General features: G+C 44.4%; 1 protein-coding gene across 1 annotated transcript in view; it reads left to right on the top strand.

Moving 5' to 3' along the window:
* The window catches only part of C8H7orf50 (chromosome 8 C7orf50 homolog), a 273243-nt gene that overhangs the window by 60043 nt on the left and 187496 nt on the right, over window positions 1-25704 (top strand). The window lies entirely within an intron of this gene.

Genomic DNA, 25704 nt, shown 5'->3' with positions numbered 1-25704 from the left:
ATAAAGTATCATTTGCGGGCCCATGTGCCCTGAGAACTAGACCTTTAGTTCCTTGATTCTGAATCAATTGGCTGCCTTGAAATGGGCTATTTGTCTTCTTCCTCGGTTTATTTACGTTGGACGGGGACACACTTCACCCCCTGTTTCTTTTATTTTCTTCTTAAATATCAACACAACAAACTCATTGTTTAATCTTTACCCTTAATTCCCCATGGGACCTCTTGGTGGTTTGTTTAGACTGGCTTCCAGTTTTCCTCTGTCATGGGATATGTCAAGCAATCAAATGACATGGTTATTATTATTGTTATTGTTATTATTTTTGTGGGGAAGCCTTATTGTAGGCAAACATTTCAAAAAGTAAAATGTTTTAGAAGTTCATTTTTTTCCTCTTTTTTCAGCAGTTATCAATCTGCTTATGTTAGTGCTTTCATCTCGTGGCATTAAGGTGTTGTTGCACCCCCTTGTGCACTGGTCTTATGCTTAGATAACTAATTTTTAGATAACTAGTACATAACAAATTGATATGATCATGTAGAAAGTGGTTCCTCTGAATGACGGCGCTTCTCCCAGTAGATGTATAGTTAATATTTTATTGCAAAGTGTTTCAATCCCGACCTGGAATCCTCATCAGGCAAGCTGCCTGATGAAGATCCCAGTTCGAGATTGAAACGCGTTGCTATAAAATATTGATAATTTACTGGGAGAAGCGCCGTCATTCAGAGGAACCACTTTCCACATGCTTGTATCATTTCCTTACCGGATTGACTGACGTCGCCCCCGGGAGTTCCTCATGGCAGCCTTCCCGCATCTTTCTCTCCAGACACTACTGTAGGTGATGTGCCCTGAGCGCAACACCTAGGGTAAGGACCCTATAGTTTCTTACACTATTTCACCTTCATAACGGTCCTCACTAGGGGCGCACCCCGTGTTGTTTCTTACTCTATTTATAGTACATAATGAAGACATTTTACCATTTTAATTATATATTGGGGGATTTAGTTAAATAAAAGAGAATTCATGAGTTTGACGTCTCTGTTGATAGAAATAAGAAGTTTTAAGGGGAAGGGAACTTCAATGTTGGACAATAATTTTCGTATATGATCTAAAAGGAAAGCAGAAGGCGCTCCATGTGCTGGATCAGCAGGTCAGGCCCATAGGGAAAGGGAGTAGATCTATCCCACGCGGCTTACCAGAGTTGGTTGTGTGCAACACACACAACAATGGTAAGCGCCTGTAAGTACTTGTGTCCTCATCCGCAGCCCTCCTTGGAGGCAATAGGCAGGCAATTTGACCGTAATGGTAGGAGATGTCGGCGCTGGATGAAGGAACCAGGAGGACTGCAGCATAAAATCAAGCTGGGTTTATTCGATGCAACGCGTCGATGACGCGTTGCATCGAATAAACCCAGCTTGATTTTATGCTGCACTCCTCCTGGTTCCTTCATCCAGCACCGACATCTCCTACCATTACGGTCAAATTGCCAATAACTTTGTAGGCATTCTTCAGCAGTCAGCATCTGATAGCAGACCGGTATGTTGCACTCCAGTAGTAGAAACACAGCACAATCCAGCTCACCCCAGTCATGGATCCCGGACCCCATGTAGACAGCAAAACATGGAAACTTGAATCCTGGGTATGCAGGTAAATTCTTTAGTTTTAGTTAAAGCCTTTTAAAATACAGAATCGCATAGTAGCAAAAAAAATTAAATAAATAAAAAAGTCACATTTCAAATGTACAACACACCTTTAGTAAACCATGACTTCGCTGGATTCAAGTTTCCATGCGTTAAAGCCTTTAACATGGTCAGCAATTTCTATACCCCCCTATGGCTCTACCATATTGACTTTAGATCAGCATTGGGTCCTATACTGACATACATCTGATGAAGTAGAAAGTACAAACCACACATGTGAATAGAGCTGCATTATGACCTAAACCTAGCCTTTTATTTAACTCTTTTGATACTAGTTCTGTCTATTGTAGTATAAAGAATTCGTTTTTCTGGGCACAGAATATCCAGAGACAACCCATTTTTCGGCACTTTGATCTGGTAAAAACCACTCATCTCACCGTCTGGTTTACTCAGTTTATTTATTATGGTCTTCTGAGCGAATAGGGATCCCAGGTGCTTCATTGTTAGGACAAGTGTGTCTTTATGTGTGTGCATGTACCTGAATGGGCCTGTATGTACACAGCTAAATGTTTGACTGTTCTCAGTTCGAGGTGTGCGCTTAGTATTTGTGCATATTCTTCACCTGCTAATGCAACAAGAGATATCAATACCAGAAAATGGTCCAACACGCTATGACATAATAAGGTAAATTATGAGATTGTACAGAATTTTTTCATCTTTTTAGGTTATTTCTTTCTTTAAAATCTAATATTCTGCATGCCTTATTGGCATTTATAAAGTAATAGATTGCATTATCTTAAAGAAGTTGTATCATGTAAAAATAATAAATAGGGGATAAGTTTTAGATCTCAGTGGGTCCGAGCGCTGGGGCTCCCTGCAATCTCCTGTTTAGCGCCATGACTCTCCTTCATAACGGAGCATCACAACCTCTCTATATGGGATAGAGCTATATGGAGGGGGCGTGGCTGCCTCCGCTTCGGGCAGGGGGAGTGTGACGCGCCGCTATGAAGGAGAGCCGGGGCTCTAAACAGGAGATGTCGGGGGGCCTTAGCGCTCGGACACCCCACGATCTAAAACGTATACTTATCCTTTGGCTAGGGGATACTTTTTTTTTTACATGATACTTCTCCTTTAAATATTCCGGCAAAATGGCAGCCTTCAGTATAGAAATGTTGAGAGAGCATATACATGGCATCAAGTGAGATGCTGAAAAAGCCCATCCTCTTCTCCCATTTTTTTAGGATTCAAGCTGTTTCCACATATCTGATGGCACAAAATCCCTAGGGTTGGTATTTCAGAGCAGCGCAACCCCTGGCAAACGTTATGGAATCCTTACACTTAGAATTGGTCACTGAACTTTTTTTTTTTACTGCTTAGAAATTACAAGTCCACAGATATGTGACAGTGTTCATGAGCTGAATGTTCTGGCTTCAAATGAAAGGAAATTATTGTAATTTATGGCATACATTTTTCTAGTAGCAGAAAAAAATATGATGAAATTACCCGATGATGAAGAGCAAATTAAGGAATCCTCATGTACTTTGTGTTTTTAAAGCAAATCATGAGACAAGTCTACAAACAAAACTTAGTCTGCTGTTAAAAGGGAAAAAAAAGGAAAGTGCTTATAAACTTTAGCAAGCTGTAGGCTTGGAGACTTGAGAGAAAACATGTCCCTAACAAGAGAGTTGTCAATAGAACACAGTTAAAAGGATTCTAGACCTAATTCAAGATGAAAATCCAACATAGAGTGTAGCAGGGGATGTTGGTTGTTCCCAGTCAGCTGTGTGCAACATTTGGTAGGTTGGGATGGTTATGAAAGCAAAGCAATGAAGACATTTATGTGTCAGGATATAAAACTTCGAGTAAATTGTGTTACTATAGCCGTAGGCATCAGCCAGTGTACTGAGTGTCCTGGCACCCACCGGCCCCGAGCCACATTCTCTGCTCCACATCTCTGCTGTAGGCCCAGGCTACCTCCTCTGGACTCTCTGCTGCTGCTACTACCATTGCTGCAGTTCCTGCTCTGCCCTCTAGGGGGGGCATACAAGTATTAGCTGTTACTTAAAGGGTCAGTGAGCGCTTTTCTAAAGTTACCTTTACCAGTCCCAGTCCGGCGCCCCATATATATAAGGTTTAAATAGAATCGCACCGACAGCTTCCACCTCCGCAATTGAACTACCTGCACCCGGACTGGCCAGCAGCTCCTCTGGCCCAAATAATAAGTAAGGCAAAATAATGTCCAGCGCTTCGGAGTGCAGTAAAATCAGGGATTCTTTATTGGATCACATAGAATAGTATAACAACCAGGAAGAACGTTGACGCATTCCAGATTATGCAAGATCCTTAATCACAAGCGGTCCTGGCATGCTGGGAGTTGTAGTTTTGCTACAGCTGGAACCTATCTGGTTGGGAAACACTTGCCTAAGTAATAATAAGGGCACGTGAGAAACATGAAAACCTGATGCTTAACCAGTCCCCGTAGGTCTTTTGCAGATCCCGTTCTCTCTTTGTGCAGTCCCGGTATCTTTTCTGTTCTCCCAACAAGCAGCTGGTTACAGGACCTTTTCTACTCAGTCATTCAGTGGTCACAGCAGTGTCAGGCCAGTGATTGGCTGAGCAGGAAGGTCCTGTAAGTCCCATAAGACACCTAACAGCATGGAGGAGACCGGGATCTGTGGCAGAACTACAGGGGACCAGGGCTAGGTAAGCATCAGGTTTTTTTTAGGTTTTCACTGCAAAACATTAATGGGGATATGTGAAGGGGGGAGGGGGTTGCATGTTGGAGATATGACATGGGGGGGAATGTTAATTGGGAAGAAGGGACATGGGGGTGTGTGACTTGGGGCAGTCGTGACATAGGGTGGATGGCAGATGTGATTTGGAAGATGTGACATGTGACGGAAGATGTGGTTAAATTGGTTGTGTCGATATGAAATGGAGGGATAGACGTAAAATGTGTGTGTGGGGGGGTTGGGGGATAGAAATGCAATAGGAGAGATTGAACATGAAATTGGAGGATTTTACCATTATTTTTATTATATCGCAATGTTTACCTCTAAAATCCCAATTGCACCCTTTTCCCAAATTGTGCAGCCCCACTGTGCACTATACATTGTACTTGCCATTAAAGTGAATCGGAGCTTAGCTACAGTAACACTCCACCACCACTACACAGGCCCGTTCAGTACAGAGGTAGGGCAGATCTATGGGCGCCATATTAAAGATCTGCACAACATTGATGTATAATAAGGCCACGGGCATCAGCCCCATGGAAACATGAGTCCCATAACAACTTCTTTTGCTTGAGGGATAAGAGGGATAATTAAAATGGAGCATCAATTAAATGTTTCTTTTTTTTTCTCATCAAAGGAATTTGTATCTCAGACATGCCGTATTGATCCTGCTATTTTTATTGCTCATTGATAGGCTGAATATCGTCTCGCTCATGGAATAACCACTTTTATTGTTGTACATCCAGTTCTCTTTTTCAGTACAACTTTCCTTTCATGTCTCAATGACTCCTTGTGTTGATTTCAAAGGAAATTCATAAACTCAATATCGGCGTCACAATAAAATATTAGTGTATAGCCATTGGCTGCGTGAACAGGGTTCTCCATCAATATACCAATATCTGCATTATTAACTAAACATGTGTATCCCTGTCTTATAGGCTTTAGGTCATACTTTGGATCTTGGGGGGTTGTTGTTACGGGGAGGGCTCATTGACTTAGGTGAGATGCCATCATAGGGATCAATGTATAATTTGTATACTGTCAGTATGGATGAGTGAGTGCAAAATTACAATTTCCTGCAGCTAAATTGGACACTTACTGTGACATTATAATCGGATCTGGTTATCGTCAACAAACCTGGTCATACAAGAATGAAATAGACACCAAGGCATTAGCTGCCAAATCCCCCACTTATCAGATAAAGATGATTCCTGATACAATATGAACTAGGAGCTATAATCTTTTTATAGGCGGTAGTAAGGTGATTTATTACCTCTCATTATGTTCCACAGTTATGTCCTTGTGGCTCTGCCATGTGTATGAACCTATATGAAGACATCCGGATGGCACAGAATGACCCTATAGGTACCAATATATGAAGGAAATACAGATAATACGGTGGTTCTGTATCCCAAGTGCTACTGTAGGATAGAATCGATAAGCCAATAGGTACACAGGATGCTTTTTATTTCATTCGTACATAAAAAGTACAACGCGTTTCGGCGTTCTCTCATGCCTTCCTCAGGTCCACAATCAAATTTTGTGGCGTCCTGTGAGTGGGTTCCTGTGTCCTGGCGGCACGCCGCCAGGATACAGGAACCCACTCACAGGACGCCACAAGATTTTATTGTGGACCTGAGGAAGGCGTGAGAGCATGCCGAAACGCGTTGTCCAGTTGTACTTTTTATGTACGAATGAAATAAAAATCATCCTGTGTACGTATTGGCTTATCGATTCTATCCTACAGTAGCACTTGGGATACAGAACCCCCGTATTTACTGTATTTCCTTCCTATATAGCCATTTCCGTTGCCCTGCCCTGGTCATAACGGACAGGGGGGTACCAAGCAGCAAGCTGTAACGATCCACCCCACACTACTCCAGAGCCGCGCCATATACGCCGCACTGCTCTTAGAGGTCAGTACCACTGCACAGGTGTGGTGGTGGGGTCCTTTTTATCTCTCTTTTTCCTTCAAGAGGTACAGAACCTACTACGCCAGAGAGCGCCCCGCATCTTCTCTTCTTTTCCTCCCTCTCTATATGTACCAAGGCTTCTTACAGCATTGGAGTTGTGTATGAAGCGGTTATACAGTGGCCTTATCTTACATTTTTCAGGGTTTAACAATAATCTGGCACCTGGTGTATTTGGTGCCGGTTATAAGGAAGGGAGGGGATGGGTATTGTTCTTTATTATAGAGGAAAACATAAAAATAAACCTGGGGATTTTAAGTGCTGTCGTCTGAATGCGTACAGATAGGTGTGCATGTATGTAATGCTGGAAGAGAAAACTTAAGATTCTATCCAAAGCTAAAAAAATACAGGAAACGGCGCTCTTAAGGTTGCGTGTAGCCTCAGCTGGCCTCCCTGCTATGCATTGTGCCATGTCATTATTCTTGTATTCACATGAAAAATGACATTGTTTAAGACACAGCTAAAGATATCACGTAGGACATTGTGAAATCAGATACACGGCACAAGAGGATTTCTCACAAACTTTATGACATTATATTTTTAAACTCCCATTCCTGAGTTAAATGGGTACTCTGATGGAAAACAATTTTATTTTTAAAATCCATTGGTTCTAGAAAGTTAAACAGATTTGTAAATGACTTCTATTTAAAAATCTTAATCCTTCCAGTACTTACCAGCTGCTGAACACGAAAGAGGAAGTTCTTTTCTTTTTGAATTTCTTTAAAGTTTAACCACAGTGCTCCCTGCTGACACCTCTGTCCGTGTCAGGAACTGTCCAGAGCAGGAGAGGTTTGCTATGGGGATTTGTTCCTGCTCTGGACAGTTTCTGACATGGACAGAGGTATCAGCAGAGAGCACTGTGGTCAGACAGAAAATAAATTTAAAAAGAAAACAACTTCCTCTAACTTAGGTAGCTTACAGTAGCAGATAAGTACTGGAAGGATTAAGATGTTTAAATAGAAGTAATTTGCAAATCTGTTTAGCTTTCTGGCATCAGTTGATTTAAAAAGAAAAAAAATGTTTTATACAGGAGTGCCCCTTTAAATATGGCAAATGGAAAAAAAAAAACAACAACAAAAACTGATCACTGTTACGTGGATAACCTAAATTGTGAGATGACTGTTTCCAAATTTGCACTTTTTTTTTGTCATTAGCAGGATGTAAAGCCCATTTATTACTGTTTTGGGGAATCTGTCGCCATGATAAACTGTTATACAGTAGGGTATATCTATCTCAGGTGTGCTTAAAGGGGTAGTCCAACATAAGGGGATTTTAGTATGAACCTGCCAGGCAGTAATGGACATGCTTAGGAAAGATCTGTGCAAAGACAGGCTCCCTCTGATCACCTGACTAGTGATGCAATGTCTTGGGCTGCACTGCAACCTGGGAAAACCTGAGTTATTTTGTGTGCTGTTAAAAATAAACATTGGGGCAAAGATCACAGAAGAATTGCGAGACCACCATGTAACACAGGTACAGACAATATATTATGAAATACACTAACTTTACAGACAGCCCCTGTAGCATAGTCAAATAAAAATAAAAAGTTCTCTCTCATGACAATGTTCTCTCCCATCACAGATAATGTTCTTCCTCGTCATAGACAATGTTCTCCCCAGTCGTAGATAATGTTTTCCCCTCATCCCAGATAATGTTCTCCCCCATCACAGATGATGTTCTCCCCAGTCGTAGATAATGTTTTCCCCTCATTCCAGATGATATTCTCCCCCATCACAGATAATGTTCTCCCCAGTCGTAGATAATGTTTTCCCCTCATTCCAGTTGATATTCTCCCCCATCACAGATAATGTTCGCCTAGTAATGCACGACTAGGATTTTTTTCTTCCCCTCCTCTCAATTCAACATCCAGCATTGAAATGTTTATAAATGTGTAAAGCTACTCCACTAATCTTCCCTATGTTCGCTAAATCGCAATGCATGCTGGGACCTGTCCATGGTTGGCAAAGGAATCTACTTACTTCAGTTACTGAGCTGTAATACCAGTTATAACCCATGGACAAATGTGGTGCTGTTTCGGAGAGGTGGGGTGGGAGAGACCTTTTTTTCATATCCTGGTTAACACATCCCAACATGCATTGGGCTGCTCAGAGTCGTGTTGTCTAGTTTTGGACAACGGCTTAAAATCTGTTGTGCTGTGTCAATACATACACCCTATGGTTGGTGCAAGTCAGTGTTTTTCAACCTGTTCCAAAACTACAACTCAGGGCATGATGAGAGTTGTAGATTTGCAACAGCTGAAGAAGCTACAGGTTGAGGATCATTGGCCTAAGGGTCTGTTTACATGGCAGAATGTCCGTTTGCGGAATTCCAGAAGTGTCAATGGGAGTGCAGAATCCCATAGAAGTCTATGGGCTTTAATTTGAGGCGGAAATTCGGTCGTGTGAATAGACCCTTAGGGGGAGATTTATCAAAACCTGTCCAGAGCAAAAGTTGCCTAGTTGCCAATAGCAACCAATCAGATCTCTTCTTTCATTTTTGAAAAGGCTTTTGAAAAATGAAAGAAGCGAGCTGATTGGTTGCGGTGGGCAACTTTCCTCTGGACAGATTTTGATAAATCTCCCCCTTAGTGTTTAGAAGAAGACTCCAGTTCTTAGTAGTAGTTTGATTCTGCAGTCAACAGTATATAATGGAATTGCTATTCAGGTATCTCCTTAAGGGAAACTTGTCTCTTTCAGTCATACCATATTGACCCTACTGTGTGTGTGTATGTGTATATATATGTGTATATATATATATATATATATATATATATATATATATATAAATATGTCTGTCTCGCTCATGGATGGGCAACTTTTATTGTAGTACATTTAGTTCTGATTTTCAAGTACAGCGTTGCCTTTCATGTCTCAATGGTTCAATGTGAGGCCTTCAAGGTAAGTTCATTATTTGCACTTATTCAAAGGTCATAAGTACAACTGAAAGAGGTTCTTTGTCAATATACCAATATGTAAATTATTAGCAGTGCGCTTGTAACCCTTTCCTTTACGTTCTAAGCCATCCTTGGCTTTTTTGAGACTATTGATGCAGGGAGGATAGTATTGACTTAGATACTTAGGGAATAGTGTGTGTCGATATGGATGAATGTATGTGAAAAATTTGAGTATAAGGTGGGCACCTAGGTATTGATAAGAATTTTAGTTTCCAGGACCCCCGATCGATCAGACATACTGTAGCTGATTCTTATACTGTCTATTTTTATAGGTCGAATATCCTTTAGGTCAGTGGTCTTCAACCTGCGGACCTCCAGATGTTGCAAAACTACAACTCCCAGCATGCCCGGACAGCCGTTGGCTGTCCGGGCATGCTGGGAGTTGTAGTTTTGCAACATCTGGAGGTCCGCAGGTTGAAGACCACGGCTTAAGGTTGTTTTCCCACAAGACTGAAATGCTGCTGTAATGGTTATAGGTTTTCCCAATTAACTTCATGAGGAAAGTCAAAATGTGATCTGCAGCATTTCAGTCCTGTGTATAAGTACGCTTAGGGCTCTTTCACACTCTTATTGTTTTCAATGAAATTCTGCTACACTGTGCAAATCATAGAATTTTAGGAGTGGAAAATTTAGAAAATAATATTTTGGACAAAACCCAAAGAATGAAGATGTTCATTCTTTTGTCGGAATTCACTCAGAAATATATAGCTGTCGATGGCGCATGTACGAGTGGTCCTAGCACCAGTTGATTTGGGTGGCACCTGCTGCGCATGTCATATACATCTAGAATTTCACTGGGCGGATATGTTTTAGAAGCATTCTCTGTGACTTGTGCAGAGGGGATTTTGCAGGGAGGTGGAGGAGGTGAGCTCTGCCCATTACCTATTGTGAGTGGCCTAATCCTATTTTATCTATATACTGCTGTCCCTTTCATTGTAGTCCTGCTATAATGAAAAGTCTGCTGAGAAGTATTCTGTACAGAGCAGAATTTGTTAAAGGGGTATTCCGCCCCTAGACATTTTATCTCCTATCCAAAGGATAGGGGATAAAATGTCAGATCGCCGCGGTGCCGCTGTTGGGGACCCCTGGGATCCCCGCTGTGGCACCGCGCTATCATTACAGCACAGAGCGAGATTGCTCTGCATGTAATGATGGGCGGTACAGGGGCCGGAGCATCGTTACGTCACGGCTCCGCCCCTCGTGATGTCACGGCCCGCCCCTTTCAATACAAGTCTATGGGAGGGGGCGTGGCGGTCGTCACGCCCCCTCCCATAGACTTGCATAAAGGGGACGGGCCGTGATGTCACGAGGGGCGGGGCCATGACGTCACGCTGCTCCGTCCACCGTATCGCCCGTCATTACGCACAGAGCGAACTCGCTCTGTGCTGTAATGATAGTGAGGTGCCGCAGCGGCGATCCCCGGGGTCCCCAGCAGCGGGACCGCGGCGATCTGACATTTTATCCCCTATCCTTTGGATAGGAGTTAAAATGTCTAGGGGCGGAATACCCCTTTAAGGGTAGGATTTCACCGTTCATTATTTTTCGCTGTGGATGCGCCAATGCCAGATACTAAAGGGAGCCCTAGTGACTTGCATCAGCGAAATATGCTGCAGATGCACTACATGACCCTACCCTTAAAGCGTAACTGTTATTTAGAAAAACTTGCCCAAATATGTCAAAATGTTCAGATCGCACCAGGTCTCAGTCCTTAGACCTGCTGCACTTACAAGTTATAACCCTGTGAAGGGCTCTGCAGAGTGATTTACTGCCTGATTGGCTTCTCCGTCCAACCTTCTCACCCTGCAAGGGTCTATGGGGGGCATTCCTTATTGTAGGTGTAAGGGAAGCATTTGTTACAGCTTTTTTTGTGTGCAGAAGTGTTCGGGTGAAGCATCAAATGTATTAAATGTTCGCAGGGCATTTGATCAATTTTGTGCAGGTCACATTTTCTGAAATTTCACTCTTCACTTACACCAAAAAGCTAAGCTAAGTCTGGGCTGGTGTAGTTTAGAGACTTTTTCGGTGGCATTGTGCCTTTTTTTTTTTTGTGCTTTTTCACAAAAAGGCGCTGTTCATAAAACCAGTCCATATCATGCGTATTGCCGAAATCAGTGGACTGCAACTCAAAATGAGCAGAAATGTGTAAACCAAAAGGTGCAAAAAAAGGACACATTTGCGCCAAATGTAGATTGGGGGGGGGGGTAAGCACAATGATAAACGCCGGCCTATGTGAATAAGTTGCATTTGAGTGATGGCCGGGGAGTGAGGCAAGGGCTGCCGCCAACTTCACCCGTCTGAAAATCACCATCACAACGGATCTCAGGACTGGGACCTGGTGCAGTCTAAACTTTCGACATGTCTGGAATGATGTGAAAGTTTTTCCATATGACATGAAGGCTTTATTATTAGGCTTAGTGGCCAAAATGTAAACTGCAATGTAAATGTCAGCCTGTTTTGAAATATAGATAACAAAATTAGATTTATTAGAAAAAAAAAAACATTAAAAAAAAAAAAACAATCTATTTTTTAGTGGTACAAATCAAGGAAAATTAAACACTGCAAAAGTTTTTGATTGGAAATGTTTTTATGGTTTTCTGTCACATCGCGTCTCCATGAAAAATTGCTAAAATGATCTGTGCGTACATCCTATAGTAGTGGTCATCAACCTGCGGACCTCCCAGATGTTGCAAAACTACAACTCCCAGCATGCCCGGACAGCCGTTGGCTGTCCGGGCATGCTGGGAATTGTAGTTTTGCAACATCTGGAGGTCCGCAGGTTCGAGACCACTGTCCTATAGCTTTCTGTCTGTTGTTATGCTTGCAACTAGAGATAAGCGAACTTACAGTAAATTCGATTCGTCACGAACTTCTCGGCTCGGCAGTTGATGGCTTATCCTGCTTAAATTAGTTCAGCTTTCAGGTGCTCCCGTGGGCTGGAAAAGGTGGATACAGTCCTAGGAGACTCTTTCCTAGGACTGTATCCACCTTTTCCAGCCCACCAGAGCACCTCAAAGCTGAACTAATTTATGCAGGATAAGTCATCAACTGCCGAGCCGAGAAGTTCGTGACGAATCGAATTTACTGTAAGTTCGCTCATCTCTACTTGCAACAAGTAGAGAATAAATGGTAGAGAATACGGCTGCAGTATTAGACCACATAGTATGTAGTCTGTTACTATAGAGACCCAAAGATTCAGTGTAGGAACTGTAAGTGATTGGATTTTTTTTTTAATGGAAACCATTTACCAAAGTTAATTTTAATTTTTACAATACATTGGAGCAGACAGATCTGTCCTTGTAATGTTGGCTGTGTTTAGAATGATAAATGCAGTTGTCAGAGGGGAAAATACCATATGTTATTTCTCCATAATTGTGTCTATTAATGTCTATGTACATCAGGGCTAGACAGATCCCTGGAGCCTGGTAGCCACTGGCACCTAATATATTTTCTGATCACGTCTATGAAAAATCTTATGGTCAGATAGGCTCCTGGAATGATCTAACAAGCAGAGGTCCCTGATCCGTGTCTCTCAGCTGTGGCAAAACTATTACCTTTATGATTTAGAGTTGTAGTTTAGCGATAGCAAGGAAGCTGCAGGTGAAATAAAGCAGATTTTATAGTATTTTGTGTATCCCTCATGGTAAGACAGGTAAAAAGAACCCAGGGGTCACTCTGATTTAGGGTACATTCCCACACAGTGTATTTTGCTGCGTATTTGGTGCTGCGTATTTTCCTACCCATTGACTTCAACAGAGAAAATAAAATACGCAGCAGCAAATACGCAGCAAATACGCCGTGTAGGAATGTACCCTAAAGGAGTATTCTGGTGAAAACCGAATTTTCTTTTTAAATCATCAGGTGCAAGAAATTTAAACAGATTTGTAAATTACTTCTATTTAAAAATCTTAACCCTTCCAGTACTTATCAGCTGCTGGATGCTCCTCAGGAAGTTCTTTTCTTTTAAAAAAAAATTTCTGTCTGACCACAGTGCTCTCTGCTGACACCATGTCAGGAACTGTCCAGAGTAGGAGCAAATCCTCAAAGCAAACCACTCCTGCTCTGGACAGACAGAGGTGTCAGCGGAGAGCACTGTGATCAGAAAGAAAAGAACTTCCTCTGGAGCATACAGCAGCTAATAGGTACTGGAAGGGTTAAGATTTTTAAATAGAATTCATTTACAAATCTGTTTAACTTTCTGGCACCAGTTGAATTGTTTTTTTTACTGGAGTACTCCTTATAGCTCTAAAGATCCTCTGTGCAGATGGAAAAAAATCCCAGAAGGTCAACTATTACTATAACCTCCACCAATCTGGGCTTTATAGCAGAGTAGCCAGAAAAAAGCCTCAGTAAAAGACAGTGATCATGGTGGGGGCAGCATCATGTCTGGAGGAAACCAGGCACTGCCCATCATCTGTCCAATACCATCCCTACAGTGATCATGGTGGGGTCAGCATCATGTCTGGAGGAAACCAGGCACTGCCCATCACCTGCCCAATACCATCCCTACAGTGATCATGGTGGGGTCAGCATCATGTCTGGAGGAAACCAGGCACTGCCCATCACCTGCCCAATACCATCCGTACAGTGATCATGGTGGGGGCAGCATCATGTCTGGAGGAAACCAGGCACTGCCCATCACCTGCCCAATACCATCCGTACAGTGATCATGGTGGGGGCAGCATCATGTCCGGAGGAAACCAGGCACTGCCCATCACCTGCCCAATACCATCCGTACAGTGATCATGGTGGGGGCAGCATCATGTCCGGAGGAAACCAGGCACTGCCCATCACCTGCCCAATACCATCCCTACAGTGATCATGGTGGGGGCAGCATCATGTCTGGAGGAAACCAGGCACTGCTTATCACCTGCCCAATACCATCCCTACAGTGATCATGGTGGGGGCAGCATCATGTCTAAAGGAAACCAGGGACTGCCCATCACCTGACCAATACCATCCCTACAGTGATCATGGTGGGGGCAGCATCATGTCTGGAGGAAACCAGGCACTGCCCATCACCTGTCCAATACCATCCCTACAGTGATCATGGTGGGGGCAGCATCATGTCTGGAGGAAACCAGGCACTGCCCATCACCTGCCCAATACCATCCGTACAGTGATCATGGTGGGGGGGCAGCATCATGTCTGGAGGAAACCAGGCACTGCCCAATACCATCCATACAGTGATCCTGGTGGGGTCAGCATCATGTCTGGAGGAAACCAGGCACTGCCCATCACCTGCCCAATACCATCCATACAGTGATCATGGTGGGGGCAGCATCATGTCTGGAGGAAACCAGGCACTGCCCATCACCTGCCCAATACCATCTCTACCGTGATCATGGTGGGGGCAGCATCATGTCTGGAGGAAACCAGGCACTGCCCATCACCTGCCCAATACCATCCCTACAGTGATCATGGTGGGGGCAGCATCATGTCTGGAGGAAACCAGGCACTGCCCATCACCTGCCCAATATCATCCCTACAGTGATCATGGTGGGGGCAGCATCATGTCTGGAGGAAACCAGGCACTGCCCATCACCTGCCCAATACCATCCCTACAGTGATCATGGTGGGGGCAGCATCATGTTTGGAGGAAACCAGGCACTGCCTATCACCTGCCCAATATCATCCCTACAGTTATCATGGTGGGGGCAGCATCATGTCTGGAGGAAACCGGGCACTGCCCAATACCATGCCTACTGTGATCATAGTGGGGGCAGCATCATGTCTGGAGGAAACCAGGCACTGCCCATCACCTGCCCAATACCATCCGTACAGTGATCATGGTGGGGGCAGCATCATGTCTGGAGGAAACCAGGCACTGCCCATCACCTGCCCAATACCATCCGTACAGTGATCATGGTGGGGGCAGCATCATGTCCGGAGGAAACCAGGCACTGCCCATCACCTGCCCAATACCATCCCTACAGTGATCATGGTGGGGGCAGCATCATGTCCGGAGGAAACCAGGCACTGCCCATCACCTGCCCAATACCATCCCTACAGTTATCATGGTGGGGGCAGCATCATGTCTGGAGGAAACCAGGCACTGCCCATCACCTGTCCAATACCATCCCTACAGTGATCATGGTGGGGGCAGCATCATGTCTGGAGGAAACCAGGCACTGCTTATCACCTGCCCAATACCATCCCTACAGTGATCATGGTGGGGGCAGCATCATGTCTAAAGGAAACCAGGGACTGCCCATCACCTGACCAATACCATCCCTACAGTGATCATGGTGGGGGCAGCATCATGTCTGGAGGAAACCAGGCACTGCCCATCACCTGCCCAATACCATCCCTACAGTGATCATGGTGGGGTCAGCATCATGTCTGGAGGAAACCAGGCACTGCCCATCACCTGCCCAATACCATCCGTACAGTGATCATGGTGGGGGCAGCATCATGTCTGGAGGAAACCAGGCACTGCCCATCACCTGCCCAATACCATCCGTACAGTGATCATGGTGGGGGCAGCATCATGTCCGGAGGAAACCAGGCACTGCCCATCACCTGCCCAATACCATCGGTACAGTGATCATGGTGGGGGCAGCATCATGTCCGGAGGAAACCAGGCACTGCCCATCACCTGCCCAATACCATCCCTACAGTGATCATGGTGGGGGCAGCATCATGTCTGGAGGAAACCAGGCACTGCTTATCACCTGCCCAATACCATCCCTACAGTGATCATGGTGGGGGCAGCATCATGTCTAAAGGAAACCAGGGACTGCCCATCACCTGACCAATACCATCCCTACAGTGATCATGGTGGGGGCAGCATCATGTCTGGAGGAAACCAGGCACTGCCCATCACCTGTCCAATACCATCCCTACAGTGATCATGGTGGGGGCAGCATCATGTCTGGAGGAAACCAGGCACTGCCCATCACCTGCCCAATACCATCCGTACAGTGATCATGGTGGGGGGGCAGCATCATGTCTGGAGGAAACCAGGCACTGCCCAATACCATCCATACAGTGATCCTGGTGGGGTCAGCATCATGTCTGGAGGAAACCAGGCACTGCCCATCACCTGCCCAATACCATCCATACAGTGATCATGGTGGGGGCAGCATCATGTCTGGAGGAAACCAGGCACTGCCCATCACCTGCCCAATACCATCTCTACCGTGATCATGGTGGGGGCAGCATCATGTCTGGAGGAAACCAGGCACTGCCCATCACCTGCCCAATACCATCCCTACAGTGATCATGGTGGGGGCAGCATCATGTCTGGAGGAAACCAGGCACTGCCCATCACCTGCCCAATATCATCCCTACAGTGATCATGGTGGGGGCAGCATCATGTCTGGAGGAAACCAGGCACTGCCCATCACCTGCCCAATACCATCCCTACAGTGATCATGGTGGGGGCAGCATCATGTTTGGAGGAAACCAGGCACTGCCTATCACCTGCCCAATATCATCCCTACAGTTATCATGGTGGGGGCAGCATCATGTCTGGAGGAAACCGGGCACTGCCCAATACCATGCCTACTGTGATCATAGTGGGGGCAGCATCATGTCTGGAGGAAACCAGGCACTGCCCATCACCTGCCCAATACCATCCGTACAGTGATCATGGTGGGGGCAGCATCATGTCTGGAGGAAACCAGGCACTGCCCATCACCTGCCCAATACCATCCGTACAGTGATCATGGTGGGGGCAGCATCATGTCCGGAGGAAACCAGGCACTGCCCATCACCTGCCCAATACCATCCGTACAGTGATCATGGTGGGGGCAGCATCATGTCCGGAGGAAACCAGGCACTGCCCATCACCTGCCCAATACCATCCCTACAGTGATCATGGTGGGGGCAGCATCATGTCTGGAGGAAACCAGGCACTGCCCATCACCTGCCCAATACCATCCCTACAGTTATCATGGTGGGGGCAGCATCATGTCTGGAGGAAACCAGGCACTGCCCATCACCTGTCCAATACCATCCCTACAGTGATCATGGTGGGGGCAGCATCATGTCTGGAGGAAACCAGGCACTGCTTATCACCTGCCCAATACCATCCCTACAGTGATCATGGTGGGGGCAGCATCATGTCTAAAGGAAACCAGGGACTGCCCATCACCTGACCAATACCATCCCTACAGTGATCATGGTGGGGGCAGCATCATGTCTGGAGGAAACCAGGCACTGCCCATCACCTGCCCAATACCATCCCTACAGTGATCATGGTGGGGGCAGCATCATGTCTGGAGGAAACCAGGCACTGCCCATCACCTGCCCAATACCATCCGTACAGTGATCATGGTGGGGGCAGCATCATGTCTGGAGGAAACCAGGCACTGCCCATCACCTGCCCAATACCATCCATACAGTGATCCTGGTGGGGTCAGCATCATGTCTGGAGGAAACCAGGCACTGCCCATCACCTGCCCAATACCATCCATACAGTGATCATGGTGGGGGCAGCATCATGTCTGGAGGAAACCAGGCACTGCCCATCACCTGCCCAATACCATCTCTACCGTGATCATGGTGGGGGCAGCATCATGTCTGGAGGAAACCAGGCACTGCCCATCACCTGCCCAATACCATCCCTACAGTGATCATGGTGGGGGCAGCATCATGTCTGGAGGAAACCAGGCACTGCCCATCACCTGCCCAATATCATCCCTACAGTGATCATGGTGGGGGCAGCATCATGTCTGGAGGAAACCAGGCACTGCCCATCACCTGCCCAATACCATCCCTACAGTGATCATGGTGGGGGCAGCATCATGTCTGGAGGAAACCGGGCACTGCCCAATACCATGCCTACTGTGATCATAGTGGGGGCAGCATCATGTCTGGAGGAAACCAGGCACTGCCCATTACCTGTCCAATACCATCCCTACAGTGATCATGGTGGGGGCAGCGTCATGTCTGGAGGAAACCAGGAACTGCCCAGTGGCTTAGACAGGGACACTGCTCAGGGTTAAGAGAATGAAGGAACAAAGGGCAGATACATTCTTAATGAAAACCTGATCCAGAGTGCTCTGGACCCTTAGACTGGGCAACAGTTTCACCTTCCAACAGGACAATAGGGGAGATTTATCAAAATAAAACTTTGTTGCCCATAGCAACCAATCAGATCACTTCTTTAATTTTTTGAAAAGGACTCGGGACAGGTTCTGAAAAATCTCCCCAATGATCCTAAGCACACAGCCAAGACAACACAGGAACGGCTTAGCGACAACTCTGTAAATGTGCTTAAAGGGGTACTCCCATGGAAAACTTTTTTTCAAATCAACTGGTGCCACAAAATTAAACAGTTTTGTAAATCACTTCTATTAAAAAAATCTTAAACCTTCCAGTACTTTTTAGGGGCTGTATACTAAAGAGAAATTTAAAAAATAAATACATTTCCTCTGTCATGACCACAGTGCTCTCTGCTGTCCATTGGACAGTTCCTGAAATGGACAGCAAAGGTCAGCAAAGAGCACTGTGGTCATGACATCAGAGGAAATGCATTTCTTTTTTAGATTTCTCTTTAGTATACAGCCCCTAAAAAGTACTGGAAGGATTAAGATTTTTTTTTTTAATAGAAGTGATTTACAAATCTGTTTAACTTTCTGGCACCAGTAAATTTGAAGAAGAAAAAAAAAAAAGTTTTCCATGGGAGTACCCCTTTAAGTGGTCCGGAAAGAGCCTTGATTTGAACCCAAGTGGACATAATTGGGAACCTATGGGGATCTGCAGAGAAGAATGGCAGAAAATCCCCAAATCCCGGTGGGTAAACCTTGTGGCCTCATCCCCAAGAAGACTGGAGGCTGAAATCACTGCCAAGAGGCTTCACCTAAGTCTGAAGAGTAAAGGGTCTGAATACTTATGTCAATGCAATTTTTTTATTTTTTAATAAATTAGAAAGGATTTCTAACATTCTGTTTTCACTCATTATGGATTATTGAGTCAGGATGATGGGGAAACTTACCGTATTTTTCGCCGTATAAGACGCACTTTTTCTTCCCCAAAACTGGGGGTAAAAAGTCGGTGCGTCTTATACGGCGAATACACACCTATCACGGCGGTCCCTGCGCCTAATACAGGACATCACCGATCGCGGTGATGCCCTGTATTAACCCTTCAGACGCGGCGATCAAAGCTGACTGCCGCGTCTGAAGGGAAAGTGACACTAACCCGGCTGTTCAGTCGGGCTGTTCGGGACCGCCGCGATTTCACCGCGGTGGTCCCGAACAGCCCGACTGAATAGCCGGGTTAGTGCTTACAGGACACCGGGAGGGACCTTACCTGCCTCCTCGGTGTCTTCTCCGTTCAGGGATCCCCTGTATGGCCGGCGCTCTCCTTCCTCGTCATCACGTACGTGCGTAACGACGTGATGGCGGCGACGGAGAGCGAGGATACCCGGCCGGCAGCAGAGACATTCCGGAGCGACGGGGACACGGCGACAGCGATGGAGCGACATCCAGGGCAGTGGTGACGGGTCTGGAACGGCGGGGACACGTGAGTATTACCTCCTATGCAGTGGTCTTCAATCTGCGGACCTCCAGATGTTGCAAAACTACAACTCCCAGCATGCCCGGACAGCCAACGGCTGTCCGGGCATGCTGGGAGTTGTCGTTTTGCAACATCTGGAGGTCCGTAGGTTGAAGACCACTATTGGGTTTAAAATCTTTTTTTTTTTTTTTTTTTTTTTTAGATTTTGCACCTATAAATTGGGTGCGTCTTATACGCCGGTGCGTCCTATAGGGCGAAAAATACGGTGCTTAACATAACATAATGTGAAAAAGGGTGTGAAAACTTTCCAAATGCATTGTTCAGGTTGTATATAGGTATAAGTCGTTAACTCGTTCGTCATGGTATATTAGTGTCCTGTATCTATTTTTCCATAGGACTGTAGGAAACCCAATGCATTGTTAGTTTCTATAAAGAGGTTTCAGGGGGCATCCATGCAGGCACTTAGAGCTGAATTACAGATTTAGCTCTGCTACATCCAGATGGATGGGAGTCCTTGAATGGCACAGCAGGCTCTCTGTTTTTCCTCCACTTTTGGCTTGACAAGTACATGTTTACCCAGATCATCACTGGCACCCACCCCCAGCCCAGTGGGTTCTGGCATCTATACAGCTTTGCCTGCTAACTACTGTCGGCCCATGTCTTACTATATTTGTTTGTGTATATATATGTTTATATTTCTCTCTTCTAACATCACGTCTAGAGATGAGCGAACTTACAGTACATTCGATTCGTCAGGAACTTCTCGGCTCGGCAGTTGATGACTTTTCCTGCATAAATTAGTTCATCTTTCCGGTGCTCCGGTGGGCTGGAAAAGGTGGATACAGTCCTAGGAAAGAGTCTCCTAGGACTGTATCCACCTTTTCCATCCCACCGGAGCACCTGAAAGCTGAACTAATTTAAGCAGGAAAAGTGATCAACTGCCGAGCCGAGAAGTTTGTGATGAATCGAATTTACTGTAAGTTCGCTCATCTCTAGTCACGAACTTCTCGGCTCGGCAGTTGATGGCTTATCCTGCATAAATTAGTTCAGCCTTCAGGTGCTCCGGTGGGATCGAAAAGGTGGATACAGTCCTAGGAAAGAGTCTCCTAGGACTGTATCCACCTTTTCCAGCCCACCGGAGCACCTGAAGGCTGAACTAATTTATGCAGGATAAGCCATCAACTGCCGAGCCGAGAAGTTCGTGACGAATTGAATTTACTGTAAGTTCGCTCATCTCTAATCACTTCACTTGAATTGAACTTGAATTGTCCAGTTTTGAGTTATTGCTCCTGCAAACTGTAACTCAACTTTTTAGGAGCCCTGAACAGCACTTCTGTCTAGTTTTATCGCTGCAGATTTGTCATTGAAGCTACAGGAAAGTCAGATGAAACCACTACGTAGGTGTAACCCATCTTTCCCAGAAACAGATGTCATACAGAAATGTAAACACGTTTTGTTTCCGAATTGTTGGGTAAAAAAAAAAGTATTTATGGCGATGTGACACATTGTATAATGTATATAATGAGGTCCGTCCGGTTTCTTCACAACAGGAAGGAAGGTACTGCAGGCCGTAGTGTTTTTCCTTTACAGCTGATGGAACTACTGAAAGGAGCCTAGTGTGAACACAAGCTAAGCTTTGTGGAATGAAAAACTTTTTTTTATATGTATATATCAACTGGCTCCAGAAAGTTAAACAGATTTGTAAATTACTTCTATAAAAAAATCTTAATCCTTTCAATAATTATTAGCTGCTGAAGTTGAGTTGTTGTTTTCTGTCTGGCAACAGTGCTCTCTGCTGACATCTCTGCTTGTCTCGGGAACTGCACAGAGTAGAATAGGTTTGCTATGGGGATTTGCTTCTAAACTGGGCGGTTCCTGAGACACGTGTCATCAGAGAGAACTTAGACAGAAAAGAACAACTCAACTTCAGAAGCTCATAAGTACTGAAAGGATGAAGATTTTTTTAATAGAAGTAATTTACAAATCTTTTTAACTTTCTGTAGCCAGTTGATATATAAAAAAAAGTTTTTTTTCCTGGATAGCCCCTTTAAGGTATACTCCAGAGGGAAAAAAATGTTGGCAGAAAGTTATACAGATCTGAAAGTTACTTATATTTAAAAATCTTAATCCTTCCAGTACTTATCAGCTGCTGTATACTACAGAGGAAGTTGTGCTGTTCTTTCCAGTCTGACCACAGTGCTCTCTGCTGACACCTCTGTCCCTGTCAGAAACTGTCCAGAGCAGGATAGGTTTGCTATAAGGATTTTCTCCTGCTCTTGACAATGCCTGTTACAGACAGACTGGAAAGAGCTGCACAACTTCCTCTGGAGCATATAGCAGATAAGTACTGGAAGGATTAAGAGTTTTATATCAAGTAATTTACAAATCTGTTTAACTTTAATTTGAATAGTTTTTTTCTTCCGGAGTACCCCTTTAAGTTCCAGCATGTCCTGGTCATCGTATGATATGTAGTACCGTTAAAATAAATAGCAAACTAATTATTCAGAGTGGGTTTCTATAAAGCTACACTTGGGAATGTATTTTTCTCACAACTTACTGTGGGTCGATAAAAAAATGTGACATGAATTGGCATTCAACTTCTCTAATTATAATAGATGGGTTCTATACATTCTGAGACCTCCAACCCTAATTTCCATTAGTCCAAAACAATTAGATACCATAGATCCATGCAAGTCCACTGAATTGCTCCCTGAACACTATTTGTAATCTGATTGCTATTGTGACCTGTGGCTGATATGGACACGGTAAAAACACGATGGATTTCTATTAAAGTGTACCTGTCGTCAACAAAAACTTTTTATATAATGTGTATAATACACACACACACACACACACACATATATATATATATATATATATATATATATATATATATATATATACATATATATATATAATTTGTAATATATATTGGTTAAAAAAAATTGTGTATATTTTTGTCCCTGCAGCTATTGCCTGTGTGTCTCTATGAGGAGTCCAAATACAGGAAGTGATGGTGGACAAGCAGGGATCTGTACACTGAGAAAAAGCAGGACCGTGTGCACTAAGGTCTATAACATACTCCCGGCTCATACATCAGGATGATTGACAACCCAGGAGTCTGCACTGATCCCTGCTTGTCCGCCCTCACTTCCTGTATTTGGACTCTTCACAGAGACACACAGGCAATAGCTGCAGGGACAGCATTTTTTCACCCAAAAATATACTCAATTTTTAACCAATGTATAATACAAATATACATATAATGTTTTTTAGGGCCGATACCCTGTGGAGGTTAGGGCCGATAACTTAGACCGATATTCCGGTATAAGTTAACGGCTATTTATCCCCCCCGGCGACACCACTGCACATCATTGATTTAACTGCTGCGGCTTTTGCGGTGCCAGAGACGGGCACCGCCACCCGCTTCACTCCCCCTGCCTGTCCCAGGGTCCGCCCCCACCACCGCGCCACGCCGCACCGCCCCGGCCAGAGATCGCCCCGGCCAGAGACCACCGCTGCCCCATTGCCTCCCGCACTGCATTATCGGATTATCAGCAAGTTAATTGCCCATACCAATAACGTCCAAAATCGTGAATATCGGCCAAACCGATAATCGGTCGATCCCTAATCTACATTATATAAAAAGTTTTTGTTGACGACAGTTACACTTAATGGTGTATCATAGCACCATGATATTAGATTTGTCACTGGTTACTGAAAGCATTGTTATTAATCGGGGTTTGCCTTGTACTATCAAAGGGGTGCTCCGGAGGGAAAACCTTTTATTTTTTTTTTTTTTTTTTTTTTAAATAAAAAAAAATTATACAGATTTGTAAATTACTTCTATTTAAAAATCTTGATCCTTCCAGTACTTATCAGCTGCTGTATGCTCCAGAGGAAGTTGTGTAGCTCTTTCGAATCTGGTCTGACCGCAAATATCCATAGCGAACAGACAGTTCCTGACAAAACAGAGGTGGCAGTAGAGAGCACCTTGGTCAGACTGGAAAGAACTACACAACCTCCTCTGTAGCATACAGCAGCTAATAAGTACTGGAAGGATTAAGATTGTTAGATAGAAGTAATTGACAAATCTGTATAACTTCCTGGCACCAGTTGATATGACAACATATAGTTTCCTCCGGAGTACCCTTTTAAAGCCTGAGGAAGCCTATATTGCTATTGACCCTCTAGGATCTTCCTATTGGATCCATGTCATTTTTGACAGCTATATGTGTTCTATATGGGGCGACAGATAACGTTTTGTCCCAAAATTTGTCTCTAATTAGGTTGAAGACCAGTAAGGGCTATCAACACGTTATTGGATTGCATGTATAATCGGGGACTAGCCCCCTCCTCCAATGTCCCAACTGTATTGGCCGGGCTGTAAGCTTGAATAACAAGTACGGATGAAAGTGAATGGATACCTGGCACTGTCTAGAAGATAAATGTAGAATATATAGATGTTGCAGGTAGAAGTTTTTTATATCGTTAATTTGGACCCAAGTATGTAGCATACATTTAATTTGGTCGTCCAATTCTCTGCTGTTCTCCAGCATTGTTAATCAAGTTGTAGCTTCTAGCTCAGCGGGTCTCCAGCTGTTGCAAAACTACAACTCCCAGCATGTCCGGACAGCCTTCGGCTGTCCGGACATGTTGGGAGTTGTAGTTTTGCGACAGCTGGAAACACATTGGAAAACACTGTTCTAGCTGTTGCATAAAAACATGTCGGGAGTTGTAATTTTGCAACAGCTGGAAATACATTGGAAAATACTGTTCTAGCTTTTGCTTAAAAACATGCTGGGAGTTGTTGTTTTGCAACAGCCGGAAATGTGCTGTAAATCACTGTTCTAGCTGTTGCATAAAAACATGCTGGGAGTTGTAGTTTTACAACAGCTGGAAACACATTGGAAAATACTGTTCTAGCTTTTGCTTAAAAACATGCTGGGAGTTGTAGTTTTACAACAGCTGGAAACACATTGGAAAACACTGTTCTAGCTTTTGCTTAAAAACATGCTGGGAGTTGCAGTTTGGCAACAGCTGGAAGTGAAATACATTGGAAAACACTATTCTAGCAGTTGCATAAAACATGCTGGGAGTTGTAGTTTTGCAGCCGCTGGAAATATACTGGAAATGCTGTTTTAGCTGTTGCATAAAAACATGCTGGGAGTTGTAGTTTTGCAACAGCCGGAAACACACTATTCTAGCTGTTGCTTAAAAACATGCTGGGAGTTGTAGTTTTGCAGCAGCTGGAAATACACTGGAAAATACTGTTCTAGCTGTTGCATAAAAACATGCTGGGAGTTGTAGTTTTACAACAGCTGGAAACACATTGGAAAATACTGTTCTAGCTTTTGCTTAAAAACATGCTGGGAGTTGTAGTTTTACAACAGCTGGAAACACATTGGAAAATACTGTTCTAGCTTTTGCTTAAAAACATGCTGGGAGTTGTAGTTTTACAACAGCTGGAAACACATTGGAAAACACTGTTCTAGCTTTTGCTTAAAAACATGCTGGGAGTTGCAGTTTGGCAACAGCTGGAAGGGAAATACACTGGAAAACACTATTCTAGCTGTTGCATAAAACATGCTGGGAGTTGTAGTTTTGCAACAGCTGGAAACACACTGGAAAACACTGTTCTAGCTGTTGCATAAGAACATGCTGGGAGTTGTAGTTTTACAACAGCTGGAAACACATTGGAAAATATTGTTCTAACTGTTGCAAAAATACAATCTGTGGACTTCTAGTTGTTGCTAGACTATAACTCCTAGTATGCTTGCGGAATGCTCTGTACAGTCATCGTTCCAAGGAGTTCTCCCCATTCCCGAATGTCTTGGAGATCCAATAGGTGTCATACAGATTAATAAGAGAATTGTATGGCTCCTGTGCCTAAGTCGTTCCCTGCGCCCCTCCTTAGGGCACGAAGCACATCTGCAGGCACACAGTAGGTA

This window comes from Hyla sarda, chromosome 8 (genome assembly GCF_029499605.1).
Source record: "Hyla sarda isolate aHylSar1 chromosome 8, aHylSar1.hap1, whole genome shotgun sequence".
NCBI lineage: Eukaryota > Metazoa > Chordata > Amphibia > Anura > Hylidae > Hyla > Hyla sarda.
The sequence above is the reverse complement of the archived record's forward strand: the minus strand, read 5'-3'. Positions and strand labels throughout refer to the sequence as shown.